This window comes from Sinocyclocheilus rhinocerous, unplaced genomic scaffold (assembly GCF_001515625.1).
Source record: "Sinocyclocheilus rhinocerous isolate Xijiao unplaced genomic scaffold, SAMN03320098_v1.1 scaffold498, whole genome shotgun sequence".
Lineage (NCBI taxonomy): Eukaryota > Metazoa > Chordata > Actinopteri > Cypriniformes > Cyprinidae > Sinocyclocheilus > Sinocyclocheilus rhinocerous.
The window spans coordinates 415,448-421,045 of record NW_015633594.1 but is presented as its reverse complement, the minus strand read 5'-3'; positions in this window follow the sequence as shown (position 1 = coordinate 421,045).

Sequence of the window (5,598 nt, the reverse complement as noted above, 5' to 3'; positions counted from 1 at the left end):
TTTTCTTGACTCGTCTCCTACATTTCTATTCAAATTTTTCTCTTAATTGTGCTTTAAAAAAGTAAGAATTTTTATAAGGAAGAACTTCTGAATAGTAATAATTGTTGGGTAATGTCAGTAGGCCTACCTACTAATAATAACAACACCAACATGTTAATTATTGAATTAAATGAAAATAAGCATATTACTATTATGAATAATAATGATAAAATTGTATCTGTCAGTTGTACAAATGGTGCTTTTATGCTCAATTTAAACAGCTGTAATCTGGAATTTTTCTGATTTGTGTAATTATTTTATTATTTTTAATAATAATAGGCTAATAATCATCATCATGCTTGATGGTCAAATTTGTCACACACGTGTGTGTGGATAACTATTATGTATTAAATAATAATAATAATATGCTAAATGGTAAATGTTTAATTTTTTTATTGTTTATTTTATTGTATTTGTTTATTTATTTATTTTTTGGTACATTGTACAAATGGTGTATTTGCTCTCAATTTAAACATCTGTAGTCACTTCAAATTTTGTTCCATTTCTGACTTCTGACTACAGCTGTAATCTGGAATTTTTCTGATTTGTGTAATTATTTTATTATTTTTAATAATAATAGGCTAATAATCATCATCATGCTTGATGGTCAAATTTGTCACACACGTGTGTATGGATAACTATTATGTATTAAATAATAATAATAATATGCTAAATGGTAAATGTTTAATTTTTTTATTGTTTATTTTATTTTATTTTATTTGTTTATTTATTTATTTTTTGGTACATTGTACAAATGGTGTATTTGCTCTCAATTTAAACATCTGTAGTCAGCTCAAATTTTGTTCCATTTCTGACTTCTGACTGTAATTGTTAGGCGCGGCCATCCAGACCTCGATCTTCAGATTCCTCGGCATTAATGCAGAATCTGGGGCGTCCAGCTTCAGGGATCTTTCTCGCGTCAGACAGACACACTGCGCTGCTGTCAAAGAGCGCACAAAATCTCTAGCCCACGGCGCGACAGTCCTGCAGCGGCACCTGAGGCTTTTCTGCCATTGGCCTCCAGCCACGTCAATCTAGACAAGACGCACCCATTCAACTCCATTCATTGGTCGTTCACTTTCTCGCGTCAGACAGACACACCGCGCTGCTGTCAAAGAGCGCACAAAATCTCTAGCCCACGGCGCGACAGTCCTGCAGCGGCACCTGAGGCTTTTCTGCCATTGGCCTCCAGCCACGTCAATCTAGACAAGACGCACCCATTCAACTCCATTCATTGGTCGTTCAGTCCTGTCGATCTTTTTGTCGCGCGTCTAATTGGCTGTCGAGCGAGAAGCTGCTAGTACAAAGGCGTGGCCGTTCCGTCCTATTCACAAGGCGGGTTTAAAGGGACAGTAAGGGCTTTAATTAGCTTCTATTTTCTGGAAGGTGGGATTAAGCTTGTAAATCCTGAACGCTATTGGTCAGTAGTGAGGAGAGTCGGGGTTTTGGTGAAGTCCTCCGTTTGCCATCAGTTCGCTTTACTGTCTGTTTTATTCTCAGTGTGAATGAGTTTGCGGCTTCACGGGAGCGCTGTAATGTGAAAAGCCGCATTCGCACTATTCACTCTCACACTGGAAAGAAAAGCACGAGAGCACGTTTCTTTTCTCTTCTCATCTCTAGTCATATCCTGAGAGTGGATTAACACATAAAAGGTAAGACACGCGTTGTCTTGTGTTGTGTCCGTATCTCCTTATTCTGTGCCGTGCGCGTGATCAGGTTTCAGTGGGTTATAGGGCCTCGAAATAAAGCCGAAAATGACACCGGAGAGGGACGACCCCCAAGAGATCTGGAAAGACCCCGGCATTAAAATGCATTATAAAAAAAACAGTCACATCGCGGGCACATTAACACGCATTTGCTGTATCAAAACGTTTTATACATTATGTATTAAGTTCTTTCAAATAACACGCTCTTTGAGAATCCAGTAATAGATGTAGTAAATAATTCAAACACATACAGAGACAATAATGTTTCATCTTCACATGCAGATACAGTAATCACCGTTAAAGGGTGTTTCCCTGAGCCATCTTAAGAAAGTACGAACCGTTCATGCCTTTCTTCCATGCTGCATTAACCCCGGTGCTCTGTTTATTTGTCACATATAGCCTAATGCCCGAGGTGTGCTTTCTCCTCTTTGTGGGCTATTGTAGGTCTTCTATAATGGGAATAGATCAGCTTTGCTAGACATACACAGAACAGACACGAAGCCAGCCCGGCTACCGGCGCGATGTCTCAAAACCTAGTGCACTGACTACCTAGACAGCATTTTAAGGCAGCTAGGCGCGTTCTGGCTGACTCGGACTGGCCAAAAATGCCGTATTGTAATTATGTTACCATGGGAACGTTACTAGCGGTGTTGTATTATAATAAAGAAGAGTGTTTTGTTTTGTTTTGTTTTTTGCCGCGTCAGGTGCCGAGGAACCGTCAGGGAGAATTAGACATGCTGATTCTTTAATCTGCTCTCATCTGTTTATATATTCTTATATCACTAGTTAGAAATGAAAGATCAGCATTAAACCCTAATTTGTGTATGATTGAGAGAGAGAGGACAGTCATGCTTCTGTCACAGCCAAATGTATATATGAACTGGAGAAACCAGTCACTGCACTAAAATTCATACTGACTTCATTGTCTGTTCAACAGAGAAGTCTTGATTTTATTTTTTTGAATTTAATTTATCTTATATTTTGCAATTATTTTGTTAAAATTACTGTCACGTTATCCTTATTTATTTTTATTTTAAATATATTTATGGATTCTTTCATAATATTTCATGCTAAACAAACAATCATTCCAATAAAATACACTTAACATTAAAAATGATGAGAGAAAGAGAATAAAACAGGCAGAACGAAAGAGATACACTCTCATTCCTCTCATATTTGTCCTGCACAAGCGCACACACTCTTGACAGGTTCACCTCTTGTGAGTAAGACATTTAAGTGGTCTCATGGTCTCTGTGAGAGGGATGGTGTTGATGAGTAATGTGTGTAACGTGGGTCCAGTGTAGTGAACACATGCTTCACACAGATATTTATGGGCAAATGTAATTTATTATTATTTGATAGTCAAACATCGAAAAATCCATAGGCCTATACAGTAGATCAAACACCAGTCTGAATATTGAAGAGCATGTGTCCGTTATGGCACTGCATCTTACATTATGCAGTGTGATTTATTAGAGGTAATTTGGAAGTGTCATCAAAGTGGCCGAATTGTCAGATTGGTTCAACTGTGGCGGCAGCTGCCAAAACACTTATAGGAAAACACACCCAAGTGATTGACATGCATAGACTAAACCAGCCAGCGCTTACGATCACTTTGTGTTCTGTGGAAAAGAGCTCTGAAGCCCTCTGGGGAATTTTGAGGACTGGGATAAGGAGCAGATGACAAAAAATAAAATAAAATAAAAATAACACAACAAGAATTCAGCTAGTACATACACATTCCCTTTGTGTTACACAATCTTAGTCAGAAAACTTGGATGACTTTAATTGGTGAAGTTCCTGCTTTCATAATTTCGGTCTTGAAACGGCGACGGGTGAGGTCACTACCACGTCCAGTCAAGCAGGCTGTATTGCCCACAGGCTCACAGCCTTCTTCAGTGCCTGGATGTCACAACAGAGTGCTAATTGATTTGAATATGGGTTTGTATAACAATACACTCCTTGAAATCGCATCATATGACCCCTTTAAGCTTACTTTTAATGCTTTATTGAGCTAATTATTATTGCTCCATTGTTGTTATATATGTATTTAAAGTAATTTTAAAGGCTATTGGGTAACACTTTATTGTACAGTGTCCTTGTCACCCATGTTACATGTATTTACTATATAGTAATAACAGCAAATTATGTATAAATACATGTTAATTACTGTTACTCAGTACTTAATTGTATAATTACACGGTAACAAGGACACCTTAAATGAAGTATAACTGGTTATTACTTGCTAACAATACTTGATTAAATGTCAAAATAATCTGCAGGTTACTCGATTACCAAAATAAACAATAGTGAGTAGGCTTTGCATGCCATATTTTAATGTTAGCAAAGATGGATGACATTTGAGAGCTAGATTAAAGTTTGGTCTGTTTTTTCACACAAAAGTATGGTATGGATTCAGACATGGAATATAGTGCACAAATCATATAGACCATTTAATTGTGTTTTTATTCTTGTAATTTTTGGAGCTCGACATCCACCATCCCCATTCACTTTTAATAAAGAGCAGCAAGGAAATTATGTGTAACATCTGCTTTTGTGTTTAGAAACATGAGACTGATATACCGTATCATGGTCACATAAATCACACACACACATATGATATCACACTATTTAATTTAAAGGTAGTAAATAGAATGTATAGTTATTTGACATAATATTTTCAAAATTAGAAATAATCAATTGGAAAATTATTCAGTGTGAAAAAAATGTAAAATATAGATTTATACTTTAGATAGAAACTTCTTGATTCTGTAATCCTATTATAATCCTATTATATAAAAAATGTTACTAAAAAGGAAGTATACTCTGTAACCAACTCAGTAATCTGATTAAGTAAATCGGTGTGCACTGGGAATCATATTTTGTCAAATAAAGACCAGGTAACACATACAAAATTGACATGGATAATAATCAGGAATAATAATAAATTATTAGGCAGAAATGTTAGAAAAAGAAAGTAAACACAACAAATGTTTCCACTATAATGCTTAAAGTTATATCCAACATTTTTATCCAAAATTATTAAATTTCTGTCATCATCCATGAAAACAAAGGAAATTTGAATTCTTTTCCAAATACAATGACAGCATACAGTGAAGCGAATTAAAAGAAGATTCAAAAAGAACAAAAAAAATCACTATAAAAGTGGTCCATATGACTCATAAGCTACATTCCATAGACTTTCTAAGTCATATGATTGATTTTTGTGTGAAACAAACCTACATTTAGATTGTTAATGACTGAAAATCTTCCTCTCCACCACTTTCAAATCTCATTTGCTCTTCTGGATATTTAAACTTGCCACCTGAAGATTCGCTGTGCTAGTTTTGGGTCTTGTGTGTTTTGTGACCACAGATTGAGTTTGAATATTCTTCAAAATTTCAGTTCTACTGAATAAATAAAGGCATATCATTAGGAAATAAATATATATATATATATATATATATATATAAATATAATATATAATATATATATATTGATATATTATTTACATTTAAATAATATTTGTAAGTAAACATTATAGTAGTATTTGTTGTACTTTATTTTATGTTAAATTAAATTTTTAAAACATTTATTTTTATTTATTCATTTTTTTCATAAATGTGCTTACTTGTCATGAAAATAATGTAATTTGTTATTTATTTAGAGTAGACATTTTTTGTAAGCCAACATCGGACATTTGACAGTGATCATGACTTTAATAAAGGACAGTGACACATCAGCTGCAAATGTGGAGTTGCTACCACATGTTCCATGAAAGACATTTTACAAAGAGCACATTCTTATCATCCTTTATTTTGCTGCCTGTGTTTCCTTTGGTCAGTCTGCCAGT